The 22092-nt window shown below is 47.8% G+C and overlaps 1 long non-coding RNA gene across 5 annotated transcripts in view; it reads left to right on the top strand.

Moving 5' to 3' along the window:
- The window catches only part of LOC119453403 (uncharacterized), a 186533-nt gene extending 164682 nt beyond the window's left edge, over positions 1–21851 (top strand). For all 5 annotated transcript variants that reach the window (XR_007467108.1, XR_005192282.2, XR_005192284.2 and 2 more), the window contains 2 exons: positions 5670–5781; positions 21637–21851. This is a non-coding gene — a long non-coding RNA (uncharacterized LOC119453403). The remainder of the gene's footprint in view (positions 1–5669; positions 5782–21636) is intronic.
- The last annotated feature ends 241 nt before the right edge of the window (positions 21852–22092 follow it).

Raw genomic sequence — 22092 nt, 5'->3', positions numbered from 1 at the left:
CTCAATCACATGCCGTGAGTGAGCGTAAAGACTGGCGACTTAACAGTATATGCACGATATGTTTCTTGTTGTTCTTGCCGCGTGAAGCATGTGGGATCCCAACGTCAACAGGACTACAGTGACGACATGAACACCAGGAAGCAGTACGGTGTGAATTTCTTCTGGCGCTGCTTCTTACGAAGATGAATCGCTCACAAGCCAACGCACTGACGACTACATGGTGTATCTCTAGATATTCTCTAGATATTCTGAAAGCTCAACCTAAAGGTGGTTAGAGAGACGCAATTTGTCAAAGCACTTGGTTGTCAGTAGCGCAAAAGCGCAAGATGGTAGCAGTAACGCTTCGAAATCATTGCAGAAAATCTATTTTCACCAAAGCAGTTGTCGCAGTCCCTGCCATCTGTCACAATAAAACTGTGCCGACGGTGGACAACTCGATTGGGCAAGCGTAGAGAATTCAAGGCATGGTCCTAGTGAATGATTATAAATTTTTGAAAGGCAACTCGAGAAAAATTTTCGACCACGTAAAAAGACCAGTTTCATTTAATTTAGACATTGAGTAGCCTCTCTGAAAAATGTTGCACTTGAAATGCGAGTGGGTGCGTGACAAAACGCACGCAAAGATGTTTTTAGATCAAAACCGAAAACAAACACATCACCAGTATTACTTTTTTTTTTATAAAATACCATAAAATAAAAAAATTACTTGCCGGAAGCTACATACGACTTAAAATTTCGAGAAGTAGCACCCATGTCGTCTCCTTTTCTTGCTTTTACCTTTCACCCATAGTATATCAGCCAAAAGTTCCTGCACATCTGCTAGGCATAGAGTTAGTGTAATCTGCTAGCTGCTTCGTGTGCCGTGCCAGCGCCGTTGCGCTCCCTTGATGTTCCTTTAGTGCGAGGCATTCTTGTCCAAGTCAAACCGGGTTTCTGTATCTGGTTGTCCACGTTCCATGAGCAGAGCCTCTATGTATTGTGGCTCCACTTGGAGATGAAGAGCTCATTGGGTTGATCATGTTAAGGCGCAGATATATACCGGCATGTACTGTGGACGCGATCCACGCGCGGCGCAGTTGCGCTACGTCGGCGCAAAACGGGACGCTCTATTTCTGCCTTCTGGCGCAGAAATAGAACAAGTCTAACTCATGCCGGATCCGCTGCAGCAAAGTGCATCATGCGCTAGCTTGGCTCACCAGGATCATGTTGGCCTATAGTTCGTGTCTACTGAATTGAGGATGGTCGCTCGATTCGCACAAGCGCTCGCTCACAGTGCACTTGTGCGCTTGCGCTGCGGCAACAATTGATCGCCGCGCTACTGCGGGGCACGTTGACCACTATACGCCTCACATAAACGTGACAACAGGAATGCGGTCTGTCGCTACAGTGCTTACCATCGACAGTCATCATAACATGCGTTCAGCCGTAATTTTTTAGAGCGCAGCTCATAGGCGCCCGTTTCTACGGCGAGCGTTGTCTCACGCAGAGCGTAGCATGAGACGAAAAGCGTAATGCCGCGCAAGACGGGAGACGGCCGTTACGAGATGGCACCGGAGGAGCGCGCCAGTGCCGTTTAGGCATCCGCTGTAGCGGGGGCGCAACTTCGGGCGCGACACTTTTGGGCCATAGCTTAAAGGCGATTTTACGGGATTGTGCCCGGAAACATCTGACGAGTATTATGGCACTTCCGCATCCGCTATCGCATTGCACACGCTTTGCGAACATGCACCGCCGACAGGCTGCTGCAATTCTAGATCAACGATATCCAGCTCGCGGAACTCGACGCGCGGCGACGGAGGCAGCAACAGCGGTTTACGTTTGTGATGCAAGCTGTTGGCATGGCATTCTGGGGTAGAGCACAGCACGAACTGTTTCTGCTATGCGGTATGCCAGCTGTAGTAATTTACTGCAGATCGTAGGAGGACGGAGATCATTATGATTCGAGGTATTGGGCATTATGTAGTCAACGATGTATATAGCCATCCAAATAATCGCCAATTAACCATACATTTATTACCTACCAATGCGTATGACACGCAGAGTTCGTGCAGCCATGTCACCGTCTTCCTCGGAACAACTGTGCGAATGCGAAACCAAGGAGCGCGTGCAACGCACCAACTCCTGCTTGAAAGGGTAAAAGTGCAAGGAGCGCGGAAATACGTCACGAAATCGGAGGCCATAGCAGGCACGAGCTTCCGTTCACCATCTCCCATCTTCCGGTGCTGGGTCATCGCACACCGGGAGGAGGGAGCACCGTATATTGTAAAACTTCACAGATCGCAATAAATAGTGTCAAGAAACAGAAGCAACGGACCCTTTAGCAGCAGTAATTACTTAGTACTGCTCAAATTACATGCCACGCTGTTGCTGAAACGAGCTACCAAAAGTATCCCAGAGCAGGCGAACGTCTGCCGGCCCCACAAGTTAACTCGCTCGCATGAGGTTTGCGTGCGTGCGTGCCCTTGGTAGGCAACCGTAGTGGTTTTCTTCGCTCTTTGCAGGCTTTCTTTCTCTCACGTTCTCAACCGGTTATCGCAATGCACCGACGTTGCCGGTTGGACGCGCGCTGTTTACGCTGCTGCAAAGGCGAACGCTTTTCTTCAATGCCATCTGAGGATGGGGAAAAATATGTCGTGCTGAACTGCAGCAGCGTCTACGCATCCTGCAAGAAAAAAAATTATCTTCAAGGTACCTAGTGACTCGGTGCGGTTGCAAGCGTGGGCTCGTGCAGTGTAAAGGGAAGATATAAAGCTAACGTCTAGCGCGTATACGTTTGCAAGAAGAACTTTTCGGTGAGCGACGTAACAGAGACGCCGTGTTACAGCGAACCCGGAGGCGAAATCCTTCTACACAAACCAAAGTGTTGTTGCCGTACGACGTGCCATTTATATTTCAGGACTATGCTATATTGTTGCCATACGTGGAGTATGGTAATACGGAGACTTCGGTGGGTCAAGATATGAGGATCCCGCTGCTTGCGACGCTAGAGAAGATGAGATGGGGCGTCTCGCCACCTTCCACGTTTGCCACGAGTCCGCGTGCCGAGTTTCCTGAAAAAAAGTCGCAGTTTTGCCCGAAAGTCGAAGCACTGATTGCAATAGAAAATTAAAAGACACCTATACCAAGTAAGTATATTAGTTTTATAGGCCGTATAAACTTATAAACATAGGCATACTAATTTAACAAACATGGTGCCATGCGCGCACAAGCCAACATGAACACATCGCACTCGAGGACCACGGTTACTCGCTGTCAAAATGCTGGAGTGAGCAAGCGCGGCCGCAGCAGTTAGCGAATTGACCTTCGTGCTGGGTCTCGCATCAACGCGAACTAAGCCGCGAAAACACAGCGCCCTGCGGACTGTGCCCGACGCAGGTGACTTTCAGGATACAACGGCCGCATCTGGCACGTGCAGCCGCCGAACCCGCCTGGGGTAGAACGCGCTTCCCACCCCTCCCATGCCCCCTCCTCCCGGAGCGTTGCGAACGACAGAAGACGGCGCGCTTCCTTCCCGCTTTCCTCCCTTGTGTGCGTGAGATTCAGCCGCGATCACCGGCTCACCTTCGCACGCTTTCACTCGCACATACAGGATACGGTGCGCGGTGACGATTTAATCGCACGTATGTTTTATACGGAACCTCACGGCGACGGTGGAAGTGTGCCTGAAATGTCCACATAATTGATATCGCAATTAAAAAGTTGACACCACGACAGAACTACGAACTCCAAGGTGACATTTTACAAAGAAAATATTTGAGCTGCGCATGGGTGAAAAATACAGCTAGAACTGATCTCACGAAGACTGTTGATGGTAATGCAAATAGCAGTCGAGTAATGTAACCACAGAGGGTTTTTCTGAAGCCATGTTTGTTTCCGAAGTGTAGTGGCAATTTTGAGACGGTGATTCACCTAATACCACAGTCTGATATCGTCCCACCTTGATATGGGAATCGCTTGCCAAGGTCACCCATAATCCTGGAGGCATAGCGACTGCTGCATGACGCCGACGCAGCTACGTTGGAAGGACGAAGAAGGAATGATTACAAAGAAATGACAAAGGGGTTTAACGACAGCAGCATGACGACAATTAGATGTCGATTCCTAAATATGACAATGGTATGACGACGACAATCGTGAAGACGACGAGGACATAATGCGAATGAGATGACGGCAATGCGTGACGCCGATGGTATGATGACAGCCGGATGACGTAACTGCTGTGAGGATGATGGCACGATCACAACTTGGCATCACGACGACGGTCTGACAATGGACGCAGGCTAGCGACTAACGAATACGACATGACGACGGCGGCATAACCACGATTGAGTGACGAGAGTGTGATTAAATTAAAATGAAAATGAAAGATTGACGTTGATGGAACGACGAAGGCGGTATGAAGACGGCGATAATGGCATGCCATTACTGCAGTGCGGACAATGATAAAATGACAGTGTTACGACGATGGCGTGAAGGGGACCGCGTGACGAGAGCCGAATGACAAAGCTGTAATGACAACGATGCAACGGGCACGATGGCGTCAGGTCCTTGAACACTTACCTAGTGACCGAATCTGGTCACTTACCTAGTACCGAGTGGACCAGTGGGTCGGAGTAGAAGCCGTGATGACGACAGCATTATGAGAGTCAGATCATGAAGGTGGAATGACGGTGACTAAACGACCGAGACGGCATCACTGTGGCGGTGTTGCCACGATGAATTGACGGCGATGGCATGGCGAGTGTTGGATGAGAAAGCCGCAATGTCGGCGGTGTAACGACCACGACGGCAATAATATCACTATCCCTACCTACTGGACTAAGCTATTAGACCACTTGAAGGCGAGGTTGGGGTAGGAGGGACGACGACATAATCACGAGAGTAAGATCACGAAGCTGGAATGACGAGAATGAAATGACCCCGACGGCATCACAACCCGGAGCACGCACCTAGTGGCCGAAAGAAGTGGACAACTTGGTTCACTGGGACGACCGTACGGGGCTAGATAGATGGAAGGTAGACTCAACACACAATTTTTTTCTCGTCTTTCATGTGCGCGCTTGAACGTTTGCAATAAGTACTTGCCTTCTATTCATCATGCGTATTTGTCATTCGTTTTAATTCATGTGCGTTCGTTCCTTTTTTGAACAGCTGCGATATCGAATACTGCTTTGTCATGCGCAGTGTCGAGTGCTGTCACACGTCACGCGCAACGTTAGAATGCTGTTGGCACGGAAATTTTGTATCCGTGTATTGAACTTATTCTTGTATTGTTTCTTGTTTTACTTAAATGAGCTGCGACTTTGTATGCTCACTTTGTTATGCGCAGTGCTGAGTGCTGCTATGTGCAACGTTAGCATGCTGTTGATACGGATTTGCTGTATCCTTGCATTGTTTCAATTATTCTTGTATTATTTCATACCCACTCCTGCTCAAGGCCTGACATTCAGGCCGGTAATATGTACCAAATAAAATAAATAAATAAATGAATAGGCTAATAATACTATAGCATTAAAAGGTAATTGTGTATAAAGCAACGTGCCGCACATTTATGAAATAAATTTTTAAGAATGCGATCTATCAAAAGCACCGGTAAAGTTATTGCTCACACTATTGCGCGTTCAATTCTAAACAGAAAGTTTTAATGTGATTTTTGTCATTCCTTCTAGATGATTGTTCGTATAAAGGCGTCACAATTTACCGTGGTGGCTCGAGGTTCTTCCCGGAAGACTGCGTTTACGCATCTTGTAATTTCTTTGATGACACAGTAAAGCTGGCTGGGTAAGTTATGTGTTGAGGAACTATTTTGTTGAGACATGCCGGTATCCTGCAGTGTATTTTAGCAATACGCAAGAGGGCCCTGTGTGCAGGCATTTCACGGACATGATGTATTTGTTAAGAAATCTAAATCATGTGAATACTTCTCTTATTGCACTTTTCCCCGATTACAATATTTTTGACCAGTCAAGAACGATGCGCAATTCTTTACTTAACTATACACATTCGCATTCGTCGTTTAAAGGGTCCGCGAAATGGCTTTCTTCTTGCGCCGAGACACACAGGTTATCTTCCGGGGAATACTTTCCCACTAAAATTCCGTGTCAGTGAGCTGCACTAACACAGGTACGAGTGCTTAAACACTACCCTCCACTCAAGCCCTGGCGTTACTCCTCAAATTTTACACCATACGGTCTTTGCTACATTCCGCCTCCTCTAAGCGATGAGACAAGGGTTGTCGACTTCCGTCTGATTTGAAGCGAGGGTGTTTCCGCATCGTTCCTGCGTAGTTCTACTCGTTAAGGGAGGCTAAATGGAGCGAAATATCAAGGCGAACATGGCGCTGCGGATACAGACGCGGCAGCGCTACATGCAATGTTCGCTGGCTTCCACTACATTAGGCGATACGAGAAGGTTGCTGCCGTGGGCATTAGCCGCACTGCTACGAGAGTGTGTGTGAAGCACATACTGCGTAGCTGTTTGTGTTATTATAGATTTGATAACCGCCTCATAACGTCTACATATATTATGATACATACGTTTACCGCTGCTCGTAAGATTTCTTTGTAATCGTCAGTGGGGGAAAAAAAAAGAAGCGTTGCCGCTAACGTGTGAATGTGGTGAAATTAGCTATTTATAACGTTTCTTTTATTCTAAGATTAGAACGAATACAAAAATCACACTGACATTTGGAATCAAACCACATTTGCGTGGGAGGCAGAGACGGTGCCACGGCACCCATGTCTAACATTTTTTTGTGTTACAGGGAAGAAAAACTGTAGCCTTACACTGAACACATCACAAGTCAGTTATGAGGCAAATTTAAACACAAATAAAACGAGTGAAACCAGTCAACACATTCACTAGAGATTCGTATATCTCACGTATTTGAATTATTTCTTCCTGGTAGATGTTCTTCGTGACGCGGGGTGGTTCGGCATGTCTATCCATTATTTTTTGCTCTCCAGAGGCTATGCCATCTAAATGGGAAATAGAGATGATATGACAAGGTTCCATCCTTTGCAACATCGAGCTATCTGATAGCAATAGGATTACTATCTAATTTTCTGGTTTTCTCTGTTGAACATCCGAAAAAATTAAGCGTCACAACTATCAATGAAGCAGTTATCTGTGGTTTATAGTTCTTTACACTATGTTAAATTAGTGTACCAAGGGAGAAAGAATCTGTTATACTTCTGTCACGTCTTCACAGAAAGTGTTGACATATGAAGTTTAAAAACGTAGTTTCTCATTTATTCACCCCAGATTTTCAACAGCCTATTTATTTAGCTCAAGTCGTAAGACGCTGGTTAGGAATGTTATTGACGCGTGTATTGCCATGTCAGTATTGCCATGTCAGGCCACATTCGCTAATCGTCAAGTGTCATGTGTTGAACCACGTTAAGAAAATGCGTGTTTCTCAGCGAGCAAACACCAGTCTAACTCAAGACGGTGGCTCTCTGACGTACATTTTGATGAGTTGTAAGGCGCGTTCAATTGCCCCACAACGCTTTTTTTTCCTGATCTTGGTTAGTTAGCATGTTTTCCTGCAACAATTCTGACCAAATAACACAAAAAACGACTCTGTCAAATGCGAAGCTGCAATAACAGTCAATACCGCCTTTTTCTTTTTTTCAAAAGTGCTGGTAATCGTTGTGTCAACCAATGAGGTTGGTGTTTATATGGACGCGCAGCGCTCGGGTATTATACGGCGTGTAGTCGCTGCAGTTTATGCCCTGCGCACACCGGCAGCGCAATACGAGTGTTATCTAGCACTGGTACCACTCATGTTCGTGCCGCCAAAGAAGGCATCACTGCTCCTATTTTCATGTGAGAACCCCTCCGTGTCCAATCGTCTGTCTCACTTCCAGAGCTGTAGTAGACGATCCGCATGCTCGGGCGAAAGTGGGCCATTGGTTTAACGAAACGTCTATAATTGTTGTCATCATCATCATCAGCCTATATTTATGTCCACTGCAGGACGAAGGTCTCTCCCTGTGATCTCCAATTAACCCCTGTCTTGCGTTAGCTCATTTCAACTTGCGCGTGCAAATTTCCTTACTTCAGCACCCCACCTAATTTTCTGTCGTCCTCGACTGCAATTCCCTTCTCTTGGTATAATTTCTGTAACTCTAAGGGTCCACCGGTTATCCTTGCTACGCATTACATGGCCGGCCCAGCTCCATTTTTTTCTCTTAATGTCAATTAGGACATAGGCTATCCCGGTTTGCTCTCTGATCCACACCACTCTCTTTCTGTCTCTTAACGTTAGGCCTAACGTTTTCGTTCCATTGTTCTTTGAGCAGTTATTAACTCGTTCTCGAGCTTCTTTTTAGCCTACAAGTTTCTGCCCCATATGATTAGCACCGGTAGAATGCAATGATTGTACGCTTTTGTTTTCAATGGCAGTGGTAAGCTCCCAACCAGGATTTGGCAATGCATGCCCTATGCACTCCAACCCAATTTTATTCTTCTGTAAATATCCTTCGCATGATCAGGGTCCCTTGTGAGTAATTGACCCAGATAAACATACCCCTTTACAGACTCTAGAGGCTTACTGGCAATCCTGAATCCTTGTTCCCTTGCTAGGCTATTGAACATTATCTTTCTCTTCTGCACAATAATCTTGAAGCCCACCCTTGCACTTTCTCGGTTATGGTCCTCAGCCACTTGTTGTAATTAGTCCACATTGTTGCTGAATAATACAATGTCATCGGCAAACCGCAGATTGCTGAGATATTAGCTATTGACGCTCACTCCTAACCCTTCCAAGTCTAAGGTTGAATACTTCTGCATGCAGTGAATATCATTGGAGAGATTGTGTCTCCTTGCTGACCCCTTTCTTGATAGGTAATTTTCTATTTTTCTTGGAAAGAACCAAGGTAGCTGGGGAATCTTTGTAGACATTTGCCAAGATATTTACGTATGCCTCCTGTACTCCTCGATTACGCAATGCTTCCATGACTACTGGTATCTCTACTGAATCAAAGGCCTTTTCATAATCTATGAAAGCCATATAGAGAGGTTGACTGTAATCGGTAGATTTCTCGATTACCTGATTGATGACATATTTTTAAGATTACACAAATTACTAAGCGTAGGCATGCCATTAGAATAAGCCTAATGTAGCGGCATGTTTCAAGCATCCCCGATGACGTCACTAGTGTCCGGCACTCCAGTGACTTCACTCACCGACGCTAGATAGCGAGGGTTAGTAATGCACACAGGGGAGCGGCGCTACTGCGATCGGTAGCGATACTCATATCTAAGACCTTATAATAAATTACAAGCTTCCCGCAGAGTATTCAAATGTTTCGCTTAGTGAACAAAATGACGTATTCTACCGACTCAGTACACTTGCACACAGTTGTCGAAATTGTTTCAGGGTACCGTTAAAGCGAACGTCGCCTTGGATCTTGAAGCATTCGGCTTGACAACGTTTCAGCCGAGTAAAGTTCGTTTATCTCACAAACTGTTACCATAGCTGTATAATTACGGGATTGATCCTTACAACAGTGCGCTTTATGTGCCCTCGCAAGGGCTGTTCGATATGTGTCCTCGCAAGCACTACTTCGTTGAAGTATTACGTTGTTATTGAAGAACAATAACTCCTTAGTCTTTGTAGCCTCATTACATCCTTCAGGTAAAGTTACTTATTCAAGCGTTCCATTCTGTACAAATGCGATCACCCGCACCGTTTCTCACATTCCAAAAGTAACTGACCAAGACATCAGCTTAAACATCGGAGAAAATTGGGGGAAGATTAAGTGTAATGGGTGCGGTTAAATATTCAAATTTGTGGCATAACAAGAACCGCTGCAAATATTTAATGAACGGCCATTTTCCCCCCATTTTCGTGCGTTAACGAGCGTTGTAGCTGGTGTCTCCGGTGTCATTGGTGAATAAAGCAAGACAGCTCGCTTATATTTACCCGAATACATTGACACGTTATGGGTAATGTCCAGGCAAAGTATAAAGGGCGTGGGTTGACTGTGGCGTTTCGCAAATAAATACGCATTCAAGTGCTCTGTAGGGTTTTTAGTGTGTTTTACGAGTGGAGGGGGGGGGGGGCGAAAAATATAGTACATTGCTTGGGCGTATCTACAGCTGCCGCTCAGATCAAACTTAGCGAATATAGGGACAATGCTACGGCGAATTTGTTTGTGAACTAATATGTACGTTGACCAAATATAGTCCTTGTAAGAAAATGAGAAACGACCCTAATCGTGGAGTTGGCGTCTGCTAGTGGAACTCGCACCTCGGCGTTGGTGTACCCTGGTGTAGGGCTGGTAACCGAACTCGAAAGAGCGAGCGAACAGAACTGGCGGGAAACCGCCGCCTACAGAGGAGCGGATGGGAAGCGAAGGAGGGCGAGGAGGACGCGACTTGTAGCCCCATAATTTTGGCGCTGAGCCGTGCTCCCTCAAGGGCTGCAGAAGATAGCGCCAACCTTTCCCTTTCCCCACGAACCACCTACTACTAGCTGATGGCGCACGAAGCGCACCTTACACGCCCCTCCACCGCTGACGTGAGAGCATGTAACGAGCGCTGGCATGAAGCTGGCACGCGCTCGCGGGCGACGGAGACGGTGCGCGCCGGGAGAGGATAAGCGAGGAGGGAGTGACGTCACCCTTCCATTGTGTTACGCAGGCGTTTACTTCGTGTCAAGTGGCGTGTCGCACCTATTACCTTGTTTTATTTCAATTAATAATGAGCGGGTACTCCTGGTTTGTGTGACATCACAGATGACGTCACTTCAGGTTTTATATTTCACGGGAGCCTGTACTAGAGCACTGCACGGGCCGATATTTTCAGCCCGGGCACGACCGGGGCCCGTTGTTACGTGGGGCTGCCCGCCCGAGCCCGATAAAATCTTTTATGGCGAGACCCGGGCCCGGCCCGGGCCCGGAAATAATCTACGTTACCTGCCCGGCCCGGCCCGCCACCCCTTTACCTTAGGCGCGAGCCCAGTCCGAGCCGGGCTCAAAACCTGCCCGAACCCTGCCCGAGACCGAAAAATACATGCTTTTCAGAGTGGAGACGCCCGAGAATAACTCGCTGCACGTTACATGCACACCACCGAAAGCCCGAGCCCGGCCCGGGCCCGCGTCATAAAACCCGAGCCCGGCCCGGGCCCGGGTCAAAAAGCACACGCCGTGCCCGAGCCCGGACCAAGCCCGTGAAAAAACTGCTCTACCCAGCCCGGCCCGTGGGCCGGGCCGGGCCCGGGCTTTCGGTTAAGCCCGAGCCCGTGCAGTGCTCTAACCTGTACTGATGCGGTGGGTATGTAAAGTGTACGACTGTGTGCTTTCGTGTACGTCAATTAGACTTTCCTTAATTATTTCTAATTATTCCTCACGCCTAATTAGCTCTTTACTGTACTAATTATGTGCAATGATGTCCTATATATCATCAACCACAAGTAGAACCATCTATATCTACCTTTTCAATGTTTATTGCGATAGCAATTACGCACAGACACTCAAAGCGGATTTCTGCCATCGGCGTCGCCGTCACCGTCGCCGTGAGGTTCCGTATGACGTCAACGGCGATGAAATCGTCGCCCCGCGCCGTATGCTGTATGTGCGAGTGAGCGAACGCACGGCTGAGAGCAAACGCGCGTTCTGTGCTGTGCTCCCTGAAGGGCTGGAGAATTAAGCGTCTCTTTCCTCCTTCACAATCACCATATATATAGAGCCATTCTGTGACTATAATTATCAACCGGTTATCCATTCTACGCATTACATGGCCTGCCCAGCTCCATTTCTTTCGCTTAGTGTCAGCTAGAATATCGGCTATCCCCGTTTGTTCTCTGATCCACACCACTCTCTTCCTGTCTCTTAACGTTAGTGCTAAGATTTTTCGTTCCATTGCTGTTTGTGCGGTCCTTAGCTTGTTCTCGAGCTTCTTTGTCAACCTCCAAGTTTCTGCCCCATATGTTAGCACCGGTAGAATGCAATGATTGTACACTTTTATTTTCAACGACAGTGGTAAGCTCCCATTCATGATTTTTCCATGCCTGCCGTATGCACGCCAACCTAATTTTATTCTTCTGTAATTTTCTTTCTCATGATCAGGGTCCTCTGGGAGTAATTGACCTAGATAAACGTAATCCTTTACAGGATATAGAGGCTCCCTGATGATCCTGAATTCTTGTTCCCTTGCGAGGCTATTGAACAATAATTTTGTCTTCTGCATTTTAACCTTCAACCGCACTCTTACACTTTCTTGGTTAAGGTACTCAATAATTTGCTGTAATTCATCCCCGTTATTGCTGAATAGGACAATGTCATCTGCAAATCTTAGGTTGCTGAGGTATTCGCCGTTGATCCTCACTCCTAAGCCTTCGCAGTCTAAGAGCTTGAATACTTCTTCGAAGCTTGCAGTGAATAGCATTGGAGAGATTGGGTCTCCTTGCCTGACCCCTTTCTTGATAGGTGTTTTTCTACTTTTCTTGTGGAGAACCAAAGTTGCTGTGCAATCCTTGTAGATATTTGCCAAGAGTCACAGAATTGATACCAACAGAAGGGAAGCGCAGTCGAGGACCGCAGAAAACTACGTGAGGTGATGAAGTTAGGGAATTTGCAGGTGCTAGTTGGAATCATCTAGCGCAAGTCATGGGTAAGTGGAGATCACAGGGAGAGGCCTTAGTCCTGCAGTGGACATGAATAGGCTGATGATGATTATGACAATGATATATAGAGCAAACGCGGCTTCTTCCTTCGAGCGAAAGGCCGTGGGGGGACGGGAGGCGACGTTCCGAGCCTTCCTCAGAGGCACCGGCAACAGTCACCAACGCCGCGCGCGTTTGGTGCGAACGCGGGCAAAACGCCCACGGCATCGACAACAGTTCTGCGCGTTGCTGGTGTTGCGGCATGTCCAAGTTTGTACAGCTGATAAAACTACTATATTTACTCCGTATAGTTTCCTGATAATTTGCTATCGCAATTGTTACTTCGCCTTTAGGGTGAAACTGCGACATTTTTTATGATTTATTTTTAATTTCGTTCCAACCTCTTGACAAACCAGAGGTTGAGCCATAACGGGAAGATTGCCTGTTTATAGGCGCATTTTCCCTCGGAGCCTTGCCAGTCGTTAAGATCGCACGTGTCCACTTATTGCTCTCCTTGGTGTGTCGGGGTCAACGCCATCAGCGTTCGACGGAACGCTCGCCTGCGTCTGCTGTATATACTTCGTTCTCGAGAATCCGCTACGTATTCTCGTCCACCACAACGTCCACGATGAGATGGCCACCACCTGGCTACGAGCGAGACGTACGATAAGCGAACTAATTGGCGAGCGACAGCATTCCCTCCATCTTCCGCCGGTTTTGCCTCACCTTTTGCATGTCCGAGATTGCCTTCGCTTCGCTCGCTTTGTTGTGACTAACGAGCGAGTGAGCTAACGAGTGGCAGCGCGCCCCCCTCCTTCGTTCCCCTTTCTGCCACTCGTTTACGCGAGAGCTCACGCTCCCTCCCCGTCCTTCATACCCCTTCACTTTTCCCCCGCCTCTCTTCGTAATTCGATTGTACAAAAGCATGTGCCTTCTTTCTCGGCTGTTTTTGTCGCCTTACGTCGCCCATGTCGACCACCTTCGTACCACCGACCTACCACGAAAATGGCCGGAATAGGCAATAAAAGCTATTCACTTTAAAAAGTCGCAATTACGTCCGAAAGGTAAATAAAGCATTGATAGTGAATGTGAAGTATTACACAACTATACCAAGTTAGGATCGCAATTTGATCATCCCGTGTAAATTGGAGCATACATTGCATTACTAATTAAATTATCAAGCAGGTCCTCACGCGCACACAGGTAAACATGAATATATCTCACTCGATGATCACGCACGCTCGCTGTCACAACGCTGGCGGGATGAAGAGCGCAAATGAGGGGAGCGACCACTTTTAGTGCATCTCCCTTCAATACGCCTCCTAAAAGTGATATTGCAAAACCTCCACGAACTAGGCTCCTGAGAAGACAGCGCACATGTAGGCACCAGCCATCTTCGCGCACGGAGTCTTTGAACCCGCCGTGGATTTCCGAAGCCAGGGCACGGGCGGCGCATTAGCGGAATGAGACGAGTAGACGCGCTCACAGGCGCTCCTATCCCACCCCACCAGTGTGCCTAGCGAGCCCTTGCTCACGGTACCGCGCGCTCACCTCTTTCCCTGCCCCTCCCCCGCCTCCAGATCTGCGCGGGATTCTTTATATGTTTATTTATTATTGCGATAGCAATTATATGGACACTTTAGGCCAAATTCTGCCGGCGTCGTCGCCGTGAGGTTCCGTATAAAATCCACGGGCAATAACATCGTCGCCGCACGTCATGCGCTGTATGTGCGACGGAAAGCATGCGACAGTGAGCCGGAAATCGCGGCTCGCGCACACAAGGGCGGGGAGCGGGAAGGAAGCGCAGCCTTCCAGTTGGGATCAACGCTCGAAAGGGAGGGTAGGGAGTTTGAGGGGCCGAAAAGAGGAACCACGAAAAGATGAACCTACAATGACATTTCAAGCGGCTAACACACGGCGCTGCCTGAAATTCCTCCACCGACGATCAGTAACGCATTGTCTTTCTTTTCAATTCTACACCCTCGCCGCTAATACACTGTCGTTGGTTATCTCGCCCACCCGCCTTACGTTCTCTCCCCTATAGAGGAACCCTACCTTATATACAGTGCCGAGAAGAGCATATGTCACCTTGAAAACGACAAGTCCACTTGTCGAAACGTTGGCTCCTGCTCTTACCTTGTTCTCGTGTTGCTCATAGGTTTGCTCACAACGGTTGCATTTCACTACATGGCTAAGAGGCAACCAGCATTTCCGCTGTTGCAATGGGAACAGTGGCAAAGCAGATATTGTACAACTTCCGGCACTTGTCAGTGTTCACAGTTCGGGATGTCCATCCGGCCGATATGTGCGTAGTGTTGAGGAGATGCGAAGTCAAGGCGAATCAATTAGTGTTGAGGAGATGCGAAGTCAAGGCGAATCAAATAAAACTTATATACTTGGGTTTGTTCATCTTTAGCTGGGAGGCGAAAAATTTATTTACCACACACACTCTTACAGACGGTTGATTTCTCCTTGTTTTCGGCTCCTACAGTTTCCAAATCGGTGCATATTTAATGTTGCTAGCACTTTTCTACTAACCTCACCCAGTTTGCAGTATATTTGCTTGTCCGTGCCTAACCTATTTCCCGTGAACTTGGGTTGATGGGTACTTAGGTAGTCTATGGTCAAATGTCTAGAGCACCGGTCTATAAATTATGCGGTTTCACGTGTCAAAAAAACAATCTGATTATGAGACACGCCGTACTGGGGGACTCCGGAATACTTTCGACCACATGGGGTTCTTTAGCTAGCACATAAATCTCAGTACACTGGCGATTTCGCATTTCGCCCCCATCGAAATGTGGCCGCCGTGGCCGGGGTCTGATCCCGCGAACTCGTGCTTAGCAGCCCAACACCATATTCCCTAAGCAATTCCCTAAGTTAGAGCACCGGTCGGTCTGCTGTGCTGAGAAAACTGGGTTCAAAACCAACAGTCGGACAACTTCCGTCTGTGTGTAACTCTCGTCATGCGGTGCTCAGAGGTAATTACTTCTCTTCACCTAGCGTGTTTACACTGGACTATTACGTCAAACGAAGAATATGTTCAATAGCCTGGCAAGAAAACCAGAATACAGGATCGCCAGTTAACCATATTCCTACGTAAATGAATATCAGAGGCCTTCAAGCTTTATCACCCCTGTGCTCTCAAGACAGGTAGACTGGCGAGCGTACCGAATTTATATGGAGGACAAGTGCAGACATGAACATCCCGAGCCCCTTGAAGACATGATCATACAAACGCTGCAGGCTTCTACGCGGGCGTATACATGCACTACAAGATGCACAGATTTCAACCAAGAATTGGAGAGACTTCGGGCGATCCACCGGCGGGCCGAGAGCCGATGTAGGCGTGCTAAGTCCATTTATGACCCGAGGGAAGCCCGACGCATTCAGTTGAAAGTTCAGCATCAGATGAACCAACTTCAGGATCAACGATGGAAGACCTTCGGCGAATCGCTGGACCCTCGCAAGCCGTTATACCCAGTGTGGAGAACTCTTCAGGGTCTTCGCTCACTTCCTCATCAACGTCGTTCTGTCACAGCGCTGGCTCTACATCAAGGTCACCCAGAGCTTGAGGTCTCGGGAGATTTTTGTGCGAAAGTTGCTGGCGACTTCGTTCTGGTGGCTGACTTATCGCTACATGACGCTCCCGTCGCAAGAGATGAAAACATTGAAGTGCCTTTCTCTATGGGAGAACTGCAAGCGGCCTTGGCTGCGTGCAGGCGGTCGACATCACCCGGTTCCGATGGGGTGACGTACGCTGCCTTATGGCACCTAGGTTCAACAGCGCAATAATATCTTCTGGATATCTTTAATGAATCTTGGCATGACGACATAGTCCCCTACGATTGGAAATTTAGCTGACTGATGCCTCTACTGAAACCCGGGAAGTCACCGCTGAACCTTACATCTTACCGGCCGATTTCACTTGCGAGTTGCATCGGTAAAGTAAAGGAGAAGACGTTGCTGACACGTATGGAATGGTACCGTGAATGCTATGATATTTATCCTGAGTCTATGGCTGCTTTTAGACGTGGACGGTCTTCAATTTCCGTCCGCGTCGCTTGGCGCCGGCGAAACTATGCATCGCGCGAGATAGGTCAAGCGCTCGCTCGAGATCGCCATCGTACGGCCTTTATTAAGCGACTAAGCATCTCCACTACACGTGGTTCCTATGAAAACTGGGCACTGGCAAACTGGCGGCGACTAACTATGCACTAAACAGAATAAGAGTTCCTACAGGTATCCTCTCCAAAACAACCAAGACTTCACGGTTGTCCTTCACGGCGCGACGATCTTCTCGAAGACTGACCTGGTACGTGTCTACCGTCAGCTACTGGCAGTGAAAGACGATATACCGAAGACAACGTTGAGCACCCTGTTTAGCCTCTTCGAATTTGTTCGGATGCCCCTTGGCCTTTGCGACGCCGGCAAGTCTTTTCAAAAGTGCATAGACTCGGTCACTCGAGGGCTCCCTTTCTTTTATGCTTAAACAAACGACTTGCGTGTTCCTCCTCTGACGAGCACATGGAGCATCTCAGAATGCTGTTCGCGCGCCTTCCAAGCCACGCGTTCGTGATCAACGCGATGAAAAGTCAACTTGGAGAGCAGCAAGTTAAGTTCCTCGGACACCTGGTCGACCCCTCCCGTATTAAGGTGCTAGGAGATAAGGTTCACGCCATCGAAGCTTTCCCTCTGCCAACATCAGGGACAAAGTCATGCCCGTTCCTCGGCTTTGTAAATGTTTATCGCCGCAACATCCAGAAATGCGCTCAGCTAGTTGCTCCTCTCGACGCAATTCTGCCAAGAAACAACAAAGAATCCACCGTAAACTAGACTGAAGAGGTTACCGAGGCATTCACTCAAGTAAAAATGGCGCTTGTCAAGGCCACACCCCAAACCTCACGCGCCAACCTGCATTGTGACCGACGCGTCCTGCAGTGCAGCTATGGGTGCTTCTCTACGGCAATACAATAATGGACCTTTGCAGGCCATGCGTTTTTCTAAAGGAAAATCAAGCCGGCACAAAGACGGCATAGCGTCTTTGGGCTGCAGCTCCTGTCTGCCTACCTCGCCGTAAAGTATTTTCCCCACTGCGTCGGTAGTCGACACCTTGTGATGTGGTCCCTCGACTATGCGGTCAACTGGTGGGCATCAGCCGACACTCCGAGAAATATGTCAGCTTTCTTTCATATCGAAGCTTACAAAAGATTCCCGGCATGTCTAGGGAACAGATAACTATCCTGCCGATGTACTGAGTCGGCTGGGCGCTGTAAGCAATGCCACCTCCACACCAGCTCACTTGGACGCAGAACTTCTAGCTCATAAGCAAAACGATGACACGGAAATGGACGTCCTCCGTCGTTTGTCCCCGTCACTGCAACTTGAGGACGGCGTTATTCTCGGTGGTGTCACCAACGTCTGCGACCACTCTACCGGCTCACTCCAACCATTCGTGCCTCTTCACCGGCGTCGTGGCCTTTTCGGAGCTGTTCATAACATCTCTCATCCCGCCATTAAGCAACGCAAAAATTCCTTTCTAGCCGCATTCTCTGGTCTCATCTTTACGCTCAAATCCGCAACTGGACGCGTTCCTGTCTACCATGTCAATGAATGAAGTTGCACCATCATCCTGTCCTTTCGTCAAAGATCTTCTTTCAACATGACTCCCGGTTCGACAAGGATCATCCGGGCATTTTGAGTACACTTCCTCCCTTCCAAGGTCATCGCTACCTCCTTACCTGCATGGAGAGGTACACCCAATGGCCGGAATACGCCGGTCCCTTGCGTCTCGGCGCGTACCAACGCAGCAGCTTTCTTGTCCACTTGGGTTTCACGCTTTGGTTGTCCATGTTTCATAATAACAGACCGAGTTCCACTATTTGAGGCCAGCCTCTTCAATAAACTGTTTCGTCTACTCGGCACCACGAGACTACGTACTACAGCCTACCACCCACAATCCAACGACCTCGGTGAGCTATTTCACCATAACTTGAACAGTGCTCCCGACTCAGGGCTCGCCTTCAGGGTTAGCTCAGCATCTTTCCCTAACCATTCTTGGCACACGCACGACGTTGAAAGCTGGCTTAGGCTGGTCAAGTGGCCGAGCTTTCGTTTTAAACCACCTTTCGTCTTCTCTGCGACTTCTTCGAAGTTACAGCTGCACTGCCCTCAACCACGGGATATGTTGCGCGTTTGAGCACTATGTTCCAATCCGTCCGCCCAGTTCCTACCAGCGCACCTGTACCTCGAGTGCCCTACGTTTCCGCAGACCTTCAGGAGGTAACACATGCCTCTGTGCGACAGTCTGCCCATTGTGAGCCCCTTCAACCGCACTACCTGGGCCTTACCCGGTGCTCGTGTGTCTCAGCAACACCTTTGTCATTTCTATTGATGGACGACCGGACACCACTGCGCTTGAACGCCTAAATCCAGCCAATATTGTTTACCCGTCAGTAGAACCACCTTGCCCAAGCTACGACTCCGTCAACTGCAGCTACTAATCTGTACGAGGTGCGCACGTCACAGCACACCCACTTCTTGTACCGCGACGCGTCTCGGGGGCTTTATCGCTTTTCGGTACTACATGTTCTCTGGGGATTGGGTGCAATGTAGCTGCTGCATCTCGCAGCACCTCGGTCAAGTCAGTGCAATCGTTGCACTAACAGACGCGCGCAGGTCCTCGCTGAATGCGCTCGCGCTTGGGTTCGCCGGCGCTCCAGCACTTGCTGAAGCTTTCATAATAAATGTAGTTTTCGGTTGGGCAAGACGTCTCTTCTCTAAGCTTCGCTCCGTCCATGGCCCCAGCATCGCACCTCGTGTCGCGAATGCAATCATAACAGATAGGGCTTTTAGATAGAAAATTGGTCACAACGCTAGAGAAATTTCCTGTACTTAAAAAAGAATTCCCATAAAAGATAAAGAATCTACGCATTTTAATACAATTTTGCGTCATTGGTATGTCTAAAGCACACATACCTCCTAATGGATTGGCGCACTATATTTAATTGCTGATTTGATTTCTCTATATCATATTCTTAAAACTGTGCATGTGTTCCCGAGTGTTCTCGTCAATATAGCACACGATCTTGAGCAACAATGTAGCGACAGCAATCGGACATATGTTATGGATTTTCAAACAACAAACTACTACAGCGAACATTTAATATAACTTCAGCTGGACGGTACCTCCAAAGCCCACAGACCTCTTAGCAAAAAAGCACAGTATTTTCACTGACTTCTTATATTTCATTACTCATATTTGGCCTCCCCCATTCATTTGCGCTGAATATGCGCCGTTAAGGCAGATGGGGTCTGGAAGCCCTAAATTTTTTAACAAGAAAGTGTTTTATGCCGGGGTCCACCAAGACTTCACTAACGTATTTCCGTCACGTTCTATTTCCATTATGTTCTATGACGTATTTCCGTCACGGAAATACGTCATAGAACATAATACAAAGAAAGAAACCAGAAGAAAAAGTTCCACAAACATGCAAAATTTGGAAATCGAACCCACGATCTCTCGGTCCGCGACGATAGATCGCCGAGCGTTTAACCCATTGCGCCACAAACGCATTTGCAGAGAGCTACACAGACGCGCCTTATATATCTAACACTCGTCCGTGTACCTGCGCTCTTGCTCGGGGCGGTGCCGCCGCCTACGAGCAGAAAAGAGAAGTACTGCATTATGACACTAACGCGCACCGACAGTGAACGCTTCGGTGGTCTCAGCACTACGACGCCTCGATGCCAGCATTCGAAGGGACGCTGGCATCAAGAAGCACTACCAACGCCACCTAGGTGGCGTTCACCGTACTCAGCACAGCGGAGCGTGGCCTCCGCAATTAGCTCTGAAAATGTTTCTGAAGTTGATCGCGGAGGCTGCAATTACGACGCGCTGTACGCGCTGATTTGACTCGGTGACGATTCAGTTACGTGCTTTGTCTTGCGCGTTGTATTAGTGTGTCAGTTACGTGCTTCGTCTTTCGCGTTGTGCTAGCGTGTGCAGCGTAGTGCAGCTTCCATATGCACGACGGTTGCTCATGGTCATCGACGTTGGTAGTCGTGATGGAGGAGAAGTGCCACCAGGCGTCAGCGTGGGTGCATCAACGCCTAAGGGCGCTTTAGCCACAAAACACCAATAGACATTATATATCAATGTGCAATAAACATTACACTACTTCTGTGAAGACACGTTTCACTTTCGTGTTCTATACCGATTCCTATATAAGAGGGATCAACCACATTTTTTTATTGAATTGAAATAAATCCCGGGGTTTCACATGCCGCAACCACGATGTTATTATGAGGCACGCCATAGCGGGGGAGTCCGCATTAATTTTGACCACCTGGGGATATATAACGTGCCCGCAATGCATGGGACACGGCCGTTATTGCATTTTGCCACCATCGAAATGCGGTCGCTGCAGCAGGGATTAGATCCCGCGACCTCGTGCTTAGCAGCGCAACATCATAACCACTAATCCACCGCAGCGGGTTCAATTTCTTTAGTTGTGTTTCGCACATCTCTCTGTTTGCACCTGTACTCACCCGTGTTCCTTCAAGAAACAACGACCTTATCAGTTGTCCTCGCGACACTTCTGCCTCGACATGACACGCAGGGCATCCGCTTGAACTGCTGTTTGCATTTTGTCATAACATGAGACCGATATTACTCTAAGCATGAACGTCACTTGACGGTAATATCGGGACTTCTGCGATTGGTAAAGATACAAAGAACCTCAGTTTGACTGGAATTAAATGAAGAATATTACATGCTTCCAGTTATGTTGCATAATGTTTATTTACCCGCTTAAGGAACACTTATATCTAACATATTTCCGTTATATCTTCATATTCTCATGCATTGTGTGTCTATTTGCAAAAAAAATCTATAGAAGCGTGTAACAAGTCATGTGCATCGTCCATTCCAAGAGGAGCGTTGGAACTGCCGCAATTTATTCATACTACGATGTACATATTTCCCAGTACTTTGTGTCGCTGAAAAACGTTGCCAACCTTTACAGGTGTAGTTCATCACGGCCACAAGGGGGTGCTTTGAAACAATGCTGCGAAGGTTGCGGTATAAAGCACTGAAGCAACACCACCAGTGCATCCAGTGTTTTGGAGTTCTTTAAAATTTCATTGAGTACAATGTGCAAGACACGGAAGTATGTAAGCGCTATCAAGCACGATGGCGCTTGCATTTTGCTCTGAAATAAAAGAATGTTTCTAATGTTTATTTTCTTATAATGTTTATTCCACACTTATATATAGCTCTCTTCTACGAATATAACCAAAATAAAGATTTTGTAGTAAACTTGGTAAAAGTTTCTCACACACCTATTAAGTCTTTTAGTACTTGATTAAATTTCACGCAGCCTCCGTTGTCACAGCAGATAAAAAAATCTCACAGTTTCGCCCTAAGGGCGAAGCAATGAATGCGATAGCAACACAGCAATGTCATACGAAGTAAGGTGAGC

Source organism: Dermacentor silvarum, chromosome 5 (genome assembly GCF_013339745.2).
Source record: "Dermacentor silvarum isolate Dsil-2018 chromosome 5, BIME_Dsil_1.4, whole genome shotgun sequence".
NCBI lineage: Eukaryota > Metazoa > Arthropoda > Arachnida > Ixodida > Ixodidae > Dermacentor > Dermacentor silvarum.
This window is presented reverse-complemented; position numbering and strand designations above follow the sequence as displayed.